Source organism: Manis javanica, chromosome 12 (assembly GCF_040802235.1).
Source record: "Manis javanica isolate MJ-LG chromosome 12, MJ_LKY, whole genome shotgun sequence".
Classification (NCBI taxonomy): Eukaryota; Metazoa; Chordata; class Mammalia; order Pholidota; family Manidae; genus Manis; species Manis javanica.
The window spans coordinates 15,727,706-15,746,045 of NC_133167.1; the positions used below are offsets into that span (position 1 = coordinate 15,727,706).

Consider the following 18,340-nt stretch of genomic DNA (forward strand, 5'->3'; position numbering starts at 1 on the left):
TACACACAAAACCTGCACATGAATGATTATAGCAACTTTATTCATATTATCCAAAACTGGAGGCAACCAAGATGTCCTTCAGTAGATCAGTAAACAAACTGTATATCCTTACACCGGAATATTATTTAGCAATAAAAAGAAGTGAGCCATCTACCCATAAAAAGACATGGAGGAACCATAAATGCATATTGTTAAGTGAAAGAAGCCGGTCTGAAAAGGCTACATACTGTATGATTCTAATCATATGATGTTCTGGGAAAGGCAAAACTCTAGGGGCAGGAAAAAGATCCTGTTTTTCTCTTTATCTTTTCAGATAGGTTAGGAAGGAGGAAGGGGTGAATAGGTAGAACACCTGGAGTTGAAGGAACTACTGTGTGTGATACCATAATGGTGGATACATTGCATGAGGTTTTAGTTAATAGATAGTTAATTAATTATAATCTATCAGTATTGACTCATGAATTGTAACGTACGTTCATGCAACATGATAACAATAGAGGAAGCTGTGGGGGTAGTCATGCAGTTCTCTAGGCTATCTGCTTATTCTTCTGTAAATCTGAAATGGTTCTTAAACAATAAAGTCTACTGAGTTTTTTGAAAAGGCAACAGAAACTGAAAGAAGGATACAATTTAGGAAAAATTATTTTTAGCTCCAAAAAACTTACTCTAGGATAGAATTTAGCCTAAAAGTAGTTTGAACTACCTACAGGCCCCCAACCACCACACAGGAACTGAGAGAACACAGCAAAGAAGGTCTTAGACCTCTGCGCCCAGTGCCAAAGGTGACTCCTACCTACATGCTGGTAACCCTACTATCCTAGTTTTCTATGACGGTGTAACAAATTATCACAGACTTAGTGACTGAAACCACACACATTTATTGTGTTACAGTTTCTGTGGGTCAGGGATTCAGCCCTGGCATAGGTGTACCCTCTGTTCAGGGTCTCACAGGCTACAATTAAGATGTCAGCTGAGCTACATTTCATCTGAAATATTGATGGAAAGAATCTGCCTCCAAGCTCGTGCAGGTTGTTGGCAGAGTTTATTCCTGCGGTGTATGACTGACAGCCCTGGCTTTTGGCTGGAGACCACTCCCAGGTCCTAGAGGGTACCCCACACTTGCTTGTTGTGGCTTGCTTACTCCATCAAGCCAGCAGGAGAATCTCTTTGCAGTCTGCCAAGGAGGAGGAATCAGAGTTATGCAGCACAACATAATAGCAGGAGTGACTATTCCTTCTTGTTTGTCATATTCCATTGGCTAGAGACAAGCCACAGGTCCCACACACACTCAGAAAAGGGGATTGCACAGAGATGTGGCCACCAGGAGATGCGGGCTCCCTAGAGATGTGGCCACCAGGAGATGCGGGCTCCCTGGAAGTCCCTTAGGGTCTGTCCGCCACATAGACCAACTGAAGGACTAGAAGTACAGGAGCACAACCAAAACGCACAACACTCTGAACTCACAGCCCTGCAGAGAAACTTGAGATCTATGGAAAATAACATTCAGCCCACTGGCTAAAGTTTTTCTGAATGAGTGGGATTATCTGTCAGTGTGTTTGTATCCCCAGGTTTTACTGAAGCATAATGAATATGCAAAATATGCAGGTGTTTGTACTTCCAAGCTGAACCACAGGCTTATTTTTATTCTTTTCACTGAAAGACAATAATAACATCAAACACATATATATCTCCTATTATGTGTCAGACACTGTTCTATGGCTCAATTAGGCACTGTTTGAGAAACATTTTTATCATCCCCACTTCACAAAAATGAACGGAAGCACAGAACAGCCACAGAGCTAGTAAGTGACGGGCCACCTGCCTCTTCTTTACTTTTGGGTGATGTGACATAGTGAAGTAAAAAATGAAAGAAACTCTCTGAAAGATTATAATATTTGAAAAGAAAAAAAAAGTTATCAGAAAATTATTGTTTTATCACATTTAAAGCCCCCTCTCCCCAGTACAACTCTTTACCATCTGGTTCATTCACAGATTTTAATGAATGCTACTAGATCAAATTTTAGAGTGCCATAGTCCATCTGCTATATCTGGGGCTGTGGAAATATAACTTTTGCATTCTGCTAGTCAATAGCTACGACGTATTGTTCAATTCCTATCTCTAATCTGCAAGTCGTGATCATTGAGGTCTCTGTGGTGACAGATCTAATTTTATAAAGAGAGATATTGGGCACACATATTCAGATATGTATATAGTAAATTTCTGACATGTGAACTTATTAAGTATGTGGCACTGTAAGGCCTTGTACTAAAATGGAGATGTGTTGGGGGGAATTAAAATGAATATGGATGCTGTCTGCCCCTTAGGAGTTTACAATCCAGTTGGAGAGGAAGGCGTACAACAAAGATAATAAAACAATGAAATAAACAGTACTAATCGAGGAATAAGCGATATGGTATGGGAACACAGAGGAAGCAGGGATGGGCATTTCAGAATGAGTCAGACGTCAAATTGCTACCAGTCCTTACCTAAATGCAACTTTCTCTGTAATCTGAAAATGTCAGCTTTTAGAAGCTCTGCTGTCAGTTTAGGGAACAAGGGAGAAAGCACTAGAGAAGCCATGAGAACCCAGAGAACCGATTGCTTGGAGGGATACCAACCACAGTCAGGCAGAAGGGCCAGGCACAGAACAGTCCTTCCATCGGATTTGTTTTCCTTACCTGCACAGAAGATTCTTTGAGAGACTGACACCAAGAGACCTCCTCCTTCCTGTTGAAAACTGAGAAGAAGGAAAGGAGATGAGAATTTCAAGAGGAAAAAAAAAAATCAGCCAGAGTTCACAAAGTTTTCAGTTTAATATATAATAACCACAAAAGGTTCAGACCTCTGGGATAAATTTTATGCTTGTTGTAATAGTTAAGACTATCACATGTATCTCAATTCAAAGAAATAATTAATTTCCAAATATACTTTGTCCCTCAAAAATACAGTACTCACTTACAGCAGTGCTTAATGTGTGTAAGAAATTCCTGGAAATGTTGTTACAATGCAGATTCTGATGCAGGTTATCTGGGGTTGGGAGATACTACGTTTCTAACAAGCTCCCAGGAGATGCCAGCATTGCCAATTCGTGGCCCACACTTTGAGAAGCAGGACTTAAACAAAAACCTTAGGTATATATTACATGTAAAACCTGTTCATTATAAAAGTGCAGTTGTGGTCCAGATTGCAGACTACAGAACAGATTAGGACAAGGGGAAGAATTTCGAAAGTAGGCCTTAATTAGCGACTTATCATAAAGACTGTATTTTGCTCCACTGAATGACATAAACTATTTTTATATGATATAAAGCATTCTTCAAGAAATATGTGCGCTTTTGTGTTCAGCTGGGTGGCATATTTCAAAGAATTATTTCATTTTAATTGTATCTTGGCTTGTTTGAACCTTCACAGTTAGTCCTTTAATAGTAAAAATTTCTAGTTCTTAATTTGAATTAGAGCAGATCCAAATTTTGAGGAATGTGAATCTTAAAAAAATTTGGAGAACTCTTAAGGAGAAAGAATATCACATTAAGAATACAAGATTAGGTACCAAAGTGAGTATTTATTTAGAAAAAAATGGTCAGTCCCACCCCAGAGTCACTGATCAGAGGAGACATGCCATGGAGGGAGCATCAGAACAGACGGAGAAGGTGGGCAAACTACCGTTCACGCACTTATGCTCCCTGGGCCTTCGATGGGCCTGAAGCTAAAGCTTTCATAGCTTTTCACGGTACATTTGACCCTGGTTTTAATTCAACTGCTGATTAGCTGGAATATGTCTATTTATAATTTTTAACATAGACAGATTGATCATAAAATCATAAATCTAAAAGATTTAAGTAATTAAAAGAGAAAAATTCAATTCCTCCCCCCAAATATACACAGAAACACAAAGAAATTGAATCCAAACTATAACCATTAATCTTTTTTAAAAAATTAGCCGGAGTTTTTTAAAGGTATATTTTGCTTATCACAGGCAGCCTCTGACTTAGAAATGGTTCCTCTTTGGAAAGCCAGCCGTTGAGCATTCAGAACAGTACACCTGTCACATGAGTTTCTCAGGGAAGCCCACAAAATGTCTGTTTATTCCACAACATGTATTCCATAATAATATGGATATAAAATCTATGTGAACAACTTTCAGATATCATAATGTATGAGAATCTGCTCTGGGATATCAGAATGTTTCTAGCGAGATACGGGACTTTCCGGGCCCCAGAGACCTCCCAGGCCACACGTTCACTGAAAAGAAGGGATCGCAACCCCTCCAGCCCCACATCCATGGGAGCAGCGACCCCAGACGAAGGCAGGGAGGAGAGTGGAGTAAAGGCTAAGGGGGTGAGGACTTCTCACACCTTCCCTGGAATGCCCTCAGTCCAAGGTGGTTCCCCAGGGCCCCTTCTCTGCCTAAGACAGTCCCAGAATGTCCTCTGTCTCTTTCTCTCTTGACATCTGCTACTTCCAGCCTGGGCTTCCCACCCTCCACTTCTATGGCCAATGAGAGACAAGACGTGTTATCCCAGCCTTTCTCTTTTCTGCCCATTCCCAGCAGAATAGCAATCTTTGCAATTTTCCAATGTGGTAGTGCCAGAACTTGCAGAGGAAAAGGACTGAAAGGGAAAGGTTTTTTCCCATGCACAGAGACCCTGGGTAATGTATATTAAAAGAAGAGTAAGGTTCTTGGGTTTTTTCTTATTTTATGAGAAACGTAGCTGTTGCAGGTATATAGAATCAGAAAAGTCAAGATCAGGTGCTAGGATGGGCATGAATCAGAGTCCTAGAGTTTGAGCAGAAGGGAGGAATGGGTAGGTTGGATTGTGAGAGCCACTAAGGATACTAAGCCTGGGGTGGGCTAGACAGCAAAGGAGAGAAGGGGACACGGGGGCCCCTTTCCCTAGCTCTTATCCTCCAGCTGGTTCTACCACCTGAGACGCTCTGGAGATCCTGTGGCCCAGCATGAGAGAGATGTGGGCCACGGGGGACAAGAGCAGGGTGACAGGCAGCCCCTCAGGGTGTCAACAGGAGGATTAGAAATGGAGAACAGCCAAAGCAGGGGAGAGAAAAGAGGGTTTTGTGCAACCACCTAATGAACGAGGCTTTCACCAGGGGCTGGTCCCACTTCAGGAATTCAGATGGCAATTGTATAGAAGGTCACATCAGACAGGGTTGGAGCAAGAAATTTGGGAGGATAGTCTCCTACTCCTTTGCTGGAGGTTCAGAATGCCCATAAATATTTCTTTTTCCCGATGAAGTATGATACCTTTGAAATCTTTATCTTCTTTCCTGACTCAATCCCCTGGTGCTTGGAACAAAAACATTACTGACTTCCACAAACAGAGTTACCCAGTCAAATAGTTCTTGACTCCTAGTCAGAGCTGAATTTGAGGAAAACCGTTACCAAGGGGAAGCGTGTCCAAACAGCCTAACAAGCAAGGTGTGCTTATTTTATTAAGAGCCCCAAGTGGGAAGCCCAGGGAAAATGAAATGCTCACGGCCTCTAGAATTCACACTCCATATGCCCTTCCTGGTCCAACACTTTTGTTTAATTTCCTATGCACTCTCTCATTTTAATTAGGGGAAAGTAATTTCTCAACTCTCATTGAAAGATAAATGTGATGTATGTCCCAGAACTACAGTTGGGTTGACAAAGTTCTCATTTATTGCAGGCTACTTATTTGTGTAACCAGTAAGTCACATAGTCTAGGTATCCCTGTCGCTGCCACCACGTTCCCTTCACAGCACATATGGATAGATAATGTAAGTACACTTCTGAAACCTAAGGCTCTTTGGGCTTCATGGTGAAGACCACTTATTTTTCATTTTGTGGTCCTGCCACCTCCACACACAGGCACACCCTACACAACCCTGCAAATTGGAAGGTTAGCTGATTGTCCCCAGGCCATTTGTCTCTGAATAAAATCAAATATGATCTTCATATCCTCAGGCAATGCCAGCCTGGGTGCAAACTGAGATTAGTCTAACTCTGCCCTGACCTATTTAAATATGACCTGCAGTCTCTTCATCCCTCCAAACTTCTCTGGGAGTCCTTGGAAGATATACTACATATGATACCAAACACAGCCCCCTTCAGTAGAACTTTGAATCTACCCTTTTCCTCTCCCAGGCCCACCTTCCTGCACTAATGTCCACTAGCAGAGTCTCCAGGCCCATCAAGTACAATGAAAGTGCCTCATCACTCTAGGAATACTGGGAAGGACCATAGTGCCAAACCACACCTGAGATTCACGTTGCCTGCACCGTGACAACTTGGCACCATTTGTGCAGCAACACTGGGATTCATTCTGAGAGTCTAGGAACCTTCCTGAGAAGATGTATTATTGCCCTTACTTCTGGTGCCAGCGTGGTGATCCTGTGTCCCCCTGAGCCAAAGTCACCCGTTCCACAGGGACCTTAGTAACCACGGTATTCGAGGCACAGGCTGTGCCTTCTTTCCCCATCTCAGTATCTCCCACAGGTACGTCAAGGGGCTCCAGGCAGCACTCCCTCTGGTTCCCCAGGTCTCAAGTTCCTTCTGCTTTTTCCAAGTATCCATCTTTGCAGGGCTCAAGCATAGATTCATGGCAAGCAGCAGCCTGAAGACCACTTGAACTAGAGACAGTGCTTCAATTGTTCATTTATTTGTTCATTTGACACTTATCAAGAGCCTGCTATCTGCCCAGCCCAGTTCTGGGTGCGGGATTTCCAATGATGACCAGTACAAGCCCCTGCCTCCAGAGTTTAAATCTTGTAAACAATGAAGGTGGTGTGAAGAATGTCAGGATCAAGGAGGACGAGACACACATGAGAGCCCAGCACAGTGACTAAAAACAGGGCTCTGCCACCAGATTCTCTTAAGGCTACATTTCTGGCTCCATCATCCACTAGCCATGTGGCCCAGATAATTTGCTGTCTCGTTGCACCTCAGTTTTCTCATCTGAAAAACTGTATTGACATCTAGGCTATTAGAAGTCCTGGGTAGGATAAACATGCATAAGAATGAAAATTCTCCTATTAACTTTGTTATGTGACTTTAGCTAATTCATGTTCCTTAGAAGTGTATACAGTTTTAATTGCTATTGTAAACACACTGATAAGTAATTATTAATGTGTAACTTACAAATGTCTGATTATCTTGAGTTTCAGGACAACATGAAAACCAAGCATACACCAAGTATTATAAAACAAGCATAAAAGCCATGACTTTATTTGAGAAGTGATTAGAAATTCAGGGAAAAAAAACATTCTCATTAAAAATAATAATACATGCCTCCCAGGAAAGCTTAATACAAAGAGAATATAATGTCAGCCCTCATATTTCTATATGGTAATAAGGGACCTGATAGTCTGAAATGGTAGGTGAGGAATAATTCAACCTGATCTTTTTGTTTTATGCATATTGACACAACTGTTTGATTATCTGCTTTTTTTTGGCTGTCCAGACAGCCAAAGTAGTATTGGCCAAACCTATGGGCTCTATGAAGACAAAGTAATTATAACCCCTAAAACTGTAGAAATACATGTTTTAGAGCAACTCATTTACTCCACACCAATAATTTATTATGTTTGTATGTGTGCACATGTAAGTTTGCCATGACAAGATGATGCTTAGTAATGAATTTGCCAGCACAGCTGTATGTAACGTAATCCAGCCATCCTAAATGCACCACATTTAATAAAAGAAAGTGCTTAAACAGAACTCTGTTCTGTAAAGCCATTTGGTGTAGTAGTGAAACATCAGGAAATCAAAGCAGAAATGTGAAGCAGGAAGCCAAAATCTAAAACAGTGCTACAAATCCCAAAGAGGCAGCCTGTTGGAGCTGTGAAGACTTCCCACCCCAAAATGCAGTATTCTCGCCTTACAAAACTCGGTAGTCTTCTGGGAACCCAAAGAGAAAGAAATGAACAATTTCTTAGTCTTTCAGATGGCTCTTAAGGCTCTGCACAGTCAGTCATACATGAAATATTGGAGGAGATTGCCTGGAATGGAGACATTTGAAGTTCTGGGAGTGCTTCTATTTTGAGCCTCACTTCTCAGCAGTGACATCATTCTGGTAGACAGTACCTTTGCACAGGGAGCCAGCAGCTAGCATCTCAGCTCATGAGTGAAATTGTTTTTGTTTAGTTTGTTTGGAAAGAAAAATTGATTTACTTTTTGTCTTTCGTAATAGTATTCGTGGTTTGCTCTCTTGAGTGGAACAGCTCTGAAGAGACCTTTTTTTTCTCTCTTTAATTGCTGCTTTTTTTTTTTTACTTAGGTAAGTTTCCTTTTTTAAATGACATTTGAGATCAAAAAGAATCAAAGCATTGTCTATACCTGGAACAGCTGCAGGTCTGAAAAATCTAAAACTTCTGCCTGAATATCCACTCACACTTAGGAGTCCCCCAGAGAAGGAGACAAATTCTCACCTCTTTTCCCACCCCACCCAGCCTGCACACCACATTCCCAACATGCATCATCTCACCCTCTGTATACATGTCCTCCTTCTACAAGAAATAACCGCATATGTGAAAAGTGATCTGCTGTTCCTTCCACTATTTGGCTTCTTCACAAGGATTGTCCAGAGGATAAAAACCTATGCAAATTAGCTCAGGAAAAGAGTAAAAAGTCTACCTCCCTATTAATGTCACTGCATATCTCCTAGAGAAATTTTTCATGATTTATCTCTCTCCTCAGCCCTTACTAACTTCGCTTGCTCTCTGCTGATTTGCATTCCTTCATATGTTGATTTGAAAATATTTTTTTTCTGTATTCATCACTTCAAAATCACTCTGCACAGTTTTTCCAAGGCCTCATATCCAATATCCATCTTTAATGCCAGCCAAGGTACATCTACCTTACATTATATCATGCCACTGTTGCAGAAATTTAAAATCGGGAAAGGTCTGTAAATTATTACATTCGATTGCTTCCAAAAAATGCTCCTGTAATGAGAAAACAACAAACAGTGGGCAAACATGTTTACATCAAGAATTTTGAGACTTTAAAGTATTGAGAACATATCATTACAAAAATATTGTTGGTGTATTTCCAGTCTTTTTCTCTAAAAGAATAAGATAGACAGATCAGTTTGTCAAGCTCCTTCACCAATCAAATATAACCCCCCATGCAATGAATAGGAATTGCAACAATTCTACAATTACTTTTGGAAGAATTTTGTATACTTAGTCAGACTTTCCACCTAGAAACAAGCCTTTGTGTTTGTTTCATTTAAATCCCTCAGTGAAGATCTATATCTTTCTTAACAGCATTTAAAAGTTCCCATACCCTTCTTTTTAAAATATTTTCCTAAGTGTTTTTATAATTTTTGCTCTTGTAAATGGAATCTAATCTTTCTATTTTCTAATCTAGTTAAGGCTGGTGTATTGAAAACCTGTTAAGTTTACCTATTAATTTCTCACTAAACCCTAATTAGTCCTAATAGGTCTTCAGTCGAGTCCACGTTTTTGCAAGATGAGAACAAGGATGTCTTATGGATACAATAAAAAAAAATGCAAGAGAAGAGAAGCAAAGAAAACGTAACACCAGAGACGGCTGGAGGCCTCCCTGGTTTGTCTGTGCAGATGGGAGAAAAGGAAAAACTGAATAACACTGTTGACCTTCTGTCCCTACATGTCTCTAGATGCCTATTTTGTATTGTTAGAACTTATCATCTAGTAAGTTCTCATTTAATGTTTGATAAAGGGATACATGTAAATCACAAAGCAGAATTTGAATAAATGAGAAATACTATCCGTATTGTATGCATGAAACCACCAGTTTTATATTTATACAAGAATGGTGAAGGGGAGCATACCCCCAGGAAAGGCAAAGGAATGCTGAATTGATCAAAATGAAACATTGAGCTATGTTTCTGTCCGGGATCTTACATGTGATATATAGCAATTCAAGACTCAAAAGCAGGATAAATTCACATGTTAAATAAAAAGGTTCAACTCAAACAAATCTGCCACAGATGTGTGTTCTGGGACCAGTGGTCACTAGGACACAGGGTAAAGCTCTTGGCATGGTCTCAGCAGCAATAGGACATATAGTGTCACCTAGAATATAGCCCACCCTCCTCTTATGCATAAAGCTAATCAAACCGGCCTTCTAAGATAGTTAAAACTGGTAATTTGTCAACATAAAATTATATTCCTCTAAGCAAAGGTTACTACTTAAGTGACAATAGGATCATTTTCAGGTACTTTAAAATAATAAATACAGGTGGGGTGAAAAGACATAATTATTATAATCAATCAGGAAATTATTAAGCCACTCCAGTCTGCTCCTTCTACAGAAGTTTAGAGCCCAAGGTAATAAAAAGGGTTCCTAATAAACCCTCGGCTATTAATCCTTCTAAACACTCAGTATAGTAAAGAATCATGAGAAAGTGAAAATCTCTCAAATGCAACCAAAGCATTTTGTTTCCTTGGGAAAAATTCCTAATTCCTAGGTTCATTAGGCCTGTGCAGTTGTGTACAATGTGTGTGTGTGTGTGTGTGTGTGTGTGCGTGCACACGTGTGTGCAAGTGTGTGTCTTACAAGCTCAAAGAAAAGTCCCCACGAACCTGTTTCAAATTAATCTGTGATTAATCTGTGTAGGAAGCTTGCTTTATTTGATAAAAGAAGGGGAAAAAAAGACATCACGTTGACTTAAAAGTTTTGACTAATTTCTAACTGTGCCTGAGGAGTTGCCACTATGGCTTCCAATCAACAAAGGATTTGGGATTCTTTTCAGCGTGCCTGAGATTACACAGACAAATTACTTAAGAGCCCAAGGAGATTATCTCTAATTGGCATGAAAAGGATATGGCATTAAAAACAAAACTCTCTGAAATTCTGACAGTGTTTGGTGCCCAAAGGGTAAGGCAGCTCCCATGTGGAAACACTGGAAATAAATACATCAGCTGTGACAGAAGGTGGCCTTTTGAGGTCTTTTGGATTTGAGGAGCTTTAGGTTTCTTGCCCTGTTGCACAGAGTGAAACATACTTGCCGAATAAGGGCAAACGATAAAACTCACCTTGGCAGTCCCTCTCCTCGATGGCTGCCCTTGTTATAGCTACTTAATTGTCATTATTTATGAAATACAAATACCAGTGCCCACTAAAAGTTACTATGAAATACTTGCTGTTTGGATAACCCAGAGACCAGAGACTGTAGACGTTCTGGGGATGGCGGAAGGGGTGGGGAAGTGAGATGCACACTAGCAGATAGGTAGGAATCTGTAGCAGTGAATTTCACCAGGAATTTAGTTAATGATTATAATTTCAAATCACTGGGTTGCAATCACTGGGTAACAAGCTGGCATCAGAGACCCTGCTCTTAGTGGGTTTAAAACCCTACAGGGAAAATAAGAGATTTAGCATAAACCTGAATACAAATACAATCGAAAAGGCAATAGAAAAATCCTAGGACAAAAATCAGCTAAGTTGAATAAGCCATTAGAGATCATCCAATCTAAACCTTTCATTTTGCAATTGAGGAAAATGAGGCCCTGAGAGTTTCGGTGTCTTGCCTGTAGCCACACAGATGGCCAGATAGGCACAGACCTCAAAGCTGATGTTCTTACCAGTATACCACACAGCCTTACAGGGTATATTGTCAAGTAATGTAAAAGAAAAGTGTATGAGTTCAAGAGTGAGAGTAATGACCGTAACACGGTATGCTCAACAAGTTTTACTGAATGAAAAGCTTTTCTTAAAAAGCAAGCAAATACACAACAAAAAGAAATCAGGCTTTGAAGGAGAGTTAAATTTCAAAGAATGGGAAGGAAAGGGATGGACTGGGGAAACAGAATCCCGCTGGGGACACAGTGGAGACCAGGGGCGCTGAGCTCAAGGGACCCCACGTAAGGGCAGTGCAAGTGGAAAGACACAGCAAACATCTTCCCTCTTGCATCTCCTAGAACAAACTTTGGCTCTGGACTTCTCTCCGAGGGCTAAGGCCAGCGTCACCCCAACAGTCCACTCCCCCATTAGCCTCCAAGCACGTGTGTCCTTCCTAAACCATGCTTTTGCTCACGTAGACCGTCCCTTCCAGGACACACCCTAGCTGACTTTCAAGGTCAGAGGGGAAAGTCAGCTCCCTTGTAGAATGTCCCTGATTCTTGGGCTCACATAAAGATTTACTTTCTGAACTATGTTAAGTACTGGCTGAAATACTCATGTGATCATGGAAATTTTAAGTTTTGAACAGATAGATGTCATGTTGTGCACTTAGTATGTGTCACACCACACACAAAAATACTGGGCATGCTGAAGGTCCTTAATAATTGCTTCTTGGCCAAATAATGAAAAGAAGCAATTTTCCCAATGGCCTGTGCACCTGTGATCAAGTCTTCATTGCCTCTCCCCAGGTCGTCACCTGAGCCGCAAGTTGATGATGGTGCTTCCGACAATAGTGATGCGGGTGATGATGGTGGTGGTGAGGAGGAGGAGGAGGAAACATTAATGACACGAGCTGCTAACATTTTTTCTTAAGTACTTTAAAGATGCCAGACACTCTTCAAAGTACTAATATATATTACTCCTTTTAATTCTTGACACAATCTTATGAGATACACACTGTGATTATTACCATTTTACAGTAGGAGAAAATTAGACACCAAACGGTAGTCACAAAAAGTCAGAAAATTTTTCCTTTGCAGGTTTCCCTTCATGGCTGTAATATATGACTGTTTTTTTTATTTTAAATTCATATTTTTATGAGATAAATGGGGCTGAATATCCCTTTCCTTACTTAAACTATTATTTCACATTTACACTGATTTCTTTCACACAAAAGCAGGCAGGATACTTAAAATTTTAACAGCCATTAAGGCAGGGCTATCAGCCTTTCACTGGAGATACTCAGCTACCAGCTCTGGGCGGGGGGACTGTTCTGTTGGACTATCGCTCTGTAGGAAGAAGGATGCATCTAACTGGAAGGTTTAGGAGAAGGATCTGATCATGAGTGGATTGAAACCTTCCTTTCTTTTTTGTGACCTCTTGCCTGCAAACTGTACACATTTTGCTCAGCTCCCCCAAGACCTACGTTTATCAGAATGGACCCAGCTGATGAGCTGGGGTAGAGCCTACAGTTGGAGTACTGCCTGCGCCTGGCTGGGGTAAACTGTCTAATTTGGAAGATTGATATTAAGTAGCACACTGTTTCCACATCTCCAAACCAAGATTTCAACAGCTCTATGAGAAATTCAATGGACATTTTGGTGGCTATAGGCCTCACTCCTGGTCCAGCTCTCAGTGATCCTGAAATTGGTAATGGAAGACTGGTGCTACTTATTGGACTTTTTAAAAACTGCATCATGAATCAGCAAAAGATGTTTACTACATTAAAGGAAATTTGCTGTAAGGATGCAAAATTATGGAGAGCTTAAATTCTGTGTTTAATATATAAATTTGCAAAGCAATACTTCATTTAATCTTTGCATCCCAGGAATGAGACTATCATTGAATCTATTATAGCAAATGCTTTCTTAAAAATAATATTGTTGAGGAAAGAGTTTGAACTTTCTGGCAAGCATCCACACCTGTGTGTACCACTTCTTTCTTTCCCAGAAAGATGAATACTGCCAAAAAGATTATGTAAAGTGAACACTTTGTAGCAACATGAAATGGCAAGCCTAGCACCAAAAAAAGACTCTAATGAAGAAATAATGCCATTCTTTCATGTTTCTGGATTAAGAAGTCACACTAGAATCTATTACAATATTATGTATTACAATATTACACTATGTCAACCATACTTATATCTCCACATTTGGGGGGAAATTTTTGAAAATTTTTTAATAAAGAATGATAATTCCTTTTTCTTTTATTTAAGAGAGACATTAGCAAAATGTAACAATGTTATGTTTGGGGATTCTTTTAAGATTTTTAAGCCCCAGACGAGCAAAAACAAAGAATCACTTTGCTAACTAATATATTAAATATGTTGTCTATTTATATAGGAATTGTTTGATGGAAAATTCATCTCTTTTGTTCCTTCTTATCTTTTCTTTCCTCTTGTCCATGCAGTGTATTTATGCATTATGCATGTGAACATAATTAAAAGTAACAATTGGTGAATTGTACTCCATGGACATTGTTCCATGTTTCAAGTCTTATTTAGACTGAACCAAATTTATGCAAAGAGAAGAGCTTATAATTAAATTCATAGCCATCCTTCCTGGGAAGGTTTCCTTTATGTAAAATGCACTGCTTGCTAGAGGCTGTTTTTCTGACCAAAAGCTTTGCATAGCATCTTTTAAAAAAATCAGTAGACAATATAGCAATAGCCCCCACCCCTTCCTACAAATGAAGGTTTCCTACAACTGGTTATCCATCTTCCTTTATCCTCTATAGGTGATTTGTCTGCAGACCATGTACAAGTGTTAACAATCAGCTTCTACAGTAGTTCTGTTTTTCACAACTAGGAACAGATACAATATGGCAAATGGCTGAATCATATCAATTTCTAAAATATTCTCCACATTCTCAGGAACTCCCATATTAATTTTTCATCTTTTGTTTGCTTGTTTCATTTTTTTAAGTACAAGGATTCCAGAAAAGGAAAAGACAGCTGAGGCACTTAGAAAGATATTACTCTATCCACAGGACTATTTATTCTACAAGAGAAAAAAAATACTGTAAACGTTAGCCCAGCTTCACATTGCTTTCTTCCCCATTTACGTTTCTCAAAGTATTCTTTCTTTAGAAAAATACTTTTTATTAACTGATTACACTACTCTAAGCTATGATCCAGCTTAGTGTCCTGAGCACACTGACCGGTAGTCATCTGTACTCCATCATCTATTAAAGCTTGAAATATTCTGTTCAAAACCTGTCCCCATATTTTACTAGCACATACCTGGATAGTCTTTCTTGTTGTTGAACTTAGGTCATTCTTAGCGATTTCTTTCCCTGCACCTATTATTTTTCTGAAACAAAAAGCTCTCCTGTAAAGATAGACATGATGTATGTGTAGTAAGGAATTGACTATTTCCTTTCACTGTCAACAAACATTTCTGCTTCAAAGTCAATTCCCTGCAATGTGACAATATTGGGGGATGGAAAGAACTGGAAAAAAAACCACTCAGATTTGTTCTTAGACTCAGGGAAGAATGTGATGTGCAAGCACTGTAGCCTGGCCTGCTTTTTAAAAACATAGTTTGATATTCTTTCCTCTTCCTCCGTCTGCTCTTCTCTCCCATAATTTGAAAAATGTCATGTTTAAAAGCTTTGGCTGGCCCACAGTGTCATCCACTTGATCCATCATCATCTTCTCAGCTCATCTTTCTCTCTATTAAAAATAAGATATTTATATTTCTAGATGAAATGGGAGAAACCTAGGCCTGATAAATGACTTCCTGTTGTCATTATTGCCGGGTAGTATATTATTGGAGGGAGTGCAGCCATGATCTAGTGTTATTGCCTTCTGTTATGCTGACTGGAAATAATCACTCATAACCACACACTGTAAAGTTTATTTTTAAGAATTAAACTGTTAATTAAAGAGAAGAATAATGAAGACAGGAAGCATGCATAGGAAGGTGGTGACAGATATCACAGGCTGCAGGTGCTAACGTCAATTGAGGAGATACATGCATTCCTTTAAATTATCCCATATCTCTGAATAGTTGAGTGAAGTCAATTATCATAGATCTCCGGGAAAGAAACATTTGTTTGAAATTAGCACTGCCCCTATTTATGACAGAAGCTCTTGGAGATGGGAAAGGCCCCTTCACAAATAAACTGAAGAATTTCCCACCAGAGCCTGGCATGTAGCCACACTGTGGCCCTTTGAAATATCCCAATAGATTCAGGAGATGACATGAGGGGACACCTAGAAAAAGCACTGATACTCAGTGACACAGTGAGGAAAACATTATTTTATTTTATTTTTCCTTTTAGTCTTTCTTCCTATATCTAAGAGTAAGTCTCAGGTGGTTTGAGTATTTTTTAACATTACCCATCATGGGCTAGTCTTCCTATTTAACCAGGAAAAAGAAGATACTGAGCCTTCTGACAGTACTTGGATAAAATATAGGAATATCTGTTTACATTTTATTTGTTTTTGCAATGACCTTCTATTTCTTATAAGCAAAACCCATCACCCATTTATGGTAGTCATATGAGGCTTCCTTTTAAAATAAACTGGTTTAAGTTTTTTTTTTAAGTAAGTTAATTTAAATAAAATAGTATGTAGGTAGTAGTAAACATGATGCCCAGATATAACAAAATAATTGAAGAAGAGAAGTTATAGTATGAGTACGTGAAAAAAATTGCTAAGGTTTTTCACAAATTTCTGGTTTGGGAAATGCTGGCATAGCAGGGATTTGTGTTAAAAACCAGACAAAGGACTGAGGTAGGTCCCTAGAGTGCTGATAAATACATCAGAAAAATAGAGAAATTGAAATAAAATCAGTATTAAGCCCACAAGGAAAAATCACCTGATGTTCTGAGAGCTTTTAGGGTGTTTTTTAAGACTTGTTACTAATTAAACACATCAGTTTCCTTTATCAAAAAAAAGGTGCATTCAGCAAAACAGGAGTTAATATTTAAGTCCTTGTCTCTCATGCATTCCATTCAAAGTAACTCATACTGAGTGTTACAAAAATAAGTGTATTTTGACTGGAAAGGGAAGGGCAAAAGTCAGAGATTTATTTGAAGCTCCCTGGACACTTGGTAGAGAGATGTGTGAAGCTGTCTGATAGAGAGGCCTGGAGAGAGCCTGCTTTGAAAGACCCTGATTGGTAGCAGGATTACCTCTATCCTTATGGAGCCATCTCCCCCCCTAAGCTCTCCACCTCTGAGACTTCAGAGGTCCCGTCCACTACTCTGTCTCCAGGGACTTGCCCACACCTGTCACTCATGAGTATTGAATAAGTGAATGAATGAATGAACAAATGAATTGGGTCTTCACACAGGACCCAATCCAGTGAAATGTAATAAGAGGAAAGAAAATAAAAACCAAACTACTAAAGTCAACAGTTTTCCTCCCCACAGTTAACCTCAAAAGTGAAGGTCATAATCAAGCAGTTCAGCCGTCTGCTTTATACCCAGTGCACGAGTTTTGTTCATCTCTCTGTGAAGCTGAAAAGATTATAATGAAAATGCCTGAAGAAAGAAGGGAGGGACAATTGTAAATAGTTTTCTCTGACAACTGGTATCAGCATTTTCTCATAGCCTTGAATGTATTCAGACTAAAATGACAAACGTATTACAATGAAGAGATGAGATCTTTTTGTCTGGATATGGCATAAAAATAAAACAATACTGTACTGATTTTTCTCTCTAGTATTGTCCTCCTCGCACAATTGCTGAACATTGGCATAGCTGTTAACACCATTGACAGGAAACAAAGCAAAACTTGGGAGAGAATCTATGGCCCGGGGCTTGTGAATGTCTAGGATTTACCACGCAGCTTGCTGCCACTGGCAGACTCTTCTGGCTTCAATATCCTGCCAGCCACCATGGGGGCCTTTCTCTCTTCGTGAAAGTGCACCTTTTCCTCAAGGTCACACATTTACAGTTTCTTAAAGAGATTCCCACTGGTCCTGGAGCTGCTTTCAGTTTGAGGAGCCTCCGGGGTGCGTGGCTTTTGCATGGCTTCTGGAAAGCCGCCCTGCAGCCCCCTTAGAATGGAGCTCGAATACAGAGAGACGGGTTGTTCAGAATTGAAAGGACCCCCAGCATTCCACCACAGAATCCCTTCTATCTTCCTCAGAGTCCAACGGTCTGCCACGGAAGGGTTTTCTCCAGCTTTCTGGAAAATATCGACCCTTGTGAAAGTTTTATGCATGCTTAAATACATCCTAAGAAGTCATTAGGGCCATTAAATCAGATCTGTATCATGCAGCCCTCTGGATAGATAGCAAGCTTAAAATATTCCTTGGCCTGTGCCCTAGATTTGAGTTTTTAATATAAGCACAGCAACTTCTCCCATTCTGGAAGTGATTGGCAAGGTTCCAATCATCCCCCGCTGTTCCACAAACCACTGGCAGGAGGGAGCTTCATTTCCTGATGAATCATCCAAGTGGACCCTAGAGGGCCTTCCAGGCCAAATGAGCAAGGCCAGGACCCTCAACCCTCTGTGCCTGCAATCAGTCACTTCGTGGGAGAGGAAGTGATGTCGTTGTTCAGTAGATGACTTGAGGATGGACTTCAATTATCTTTCTCCCGTTTTTCCTTAGTCTCTTGTTTTATACCCACTCGCCCGCAGTGCAAGGAGACAACTTTTAAGGTCCATGATGCCTTTTTAAAAGAACAAAGTGAGAGGATCGCCCAGGCATGAACTGAGCTGAAGGGGACCTGGCTGAGATGCTCATGGAAAATGACCCAATAAAGCCAAGATTCCAGTGAAAGAGACAGCATCCTGT

General features: G+C 40.0%; 1 protein-coding gene across 24 annotated transcripts in view; it reads right to left on the reverse strand.

Moving 5' to 3' along the window:
• The window catches only part of LOC118972023 (uncharacterized), a 501,400-nt gene that overhangs the window by 452,827 nt on the left and 30,233 nt on the right, over positions 1-18,340 (reverse strand). For 21 of the 24 annotated variants that reach the window (XR_012123511.1, XR_012123512.1, XR_012123506.1 and 18 more), the window contains one exon: positions 2,680-2,738. The exons of the other annotated variants lie outside the window; for them this stretch is intronic. The gene's annotated coding sequence lies outside the window, so the exon portion shown is untranslated. The remainder of the gene's footprint in view (positions 1-2,679; positions 2,739-18,340) is intronic. 24 annotated transcript variants of the gene reach the window in all.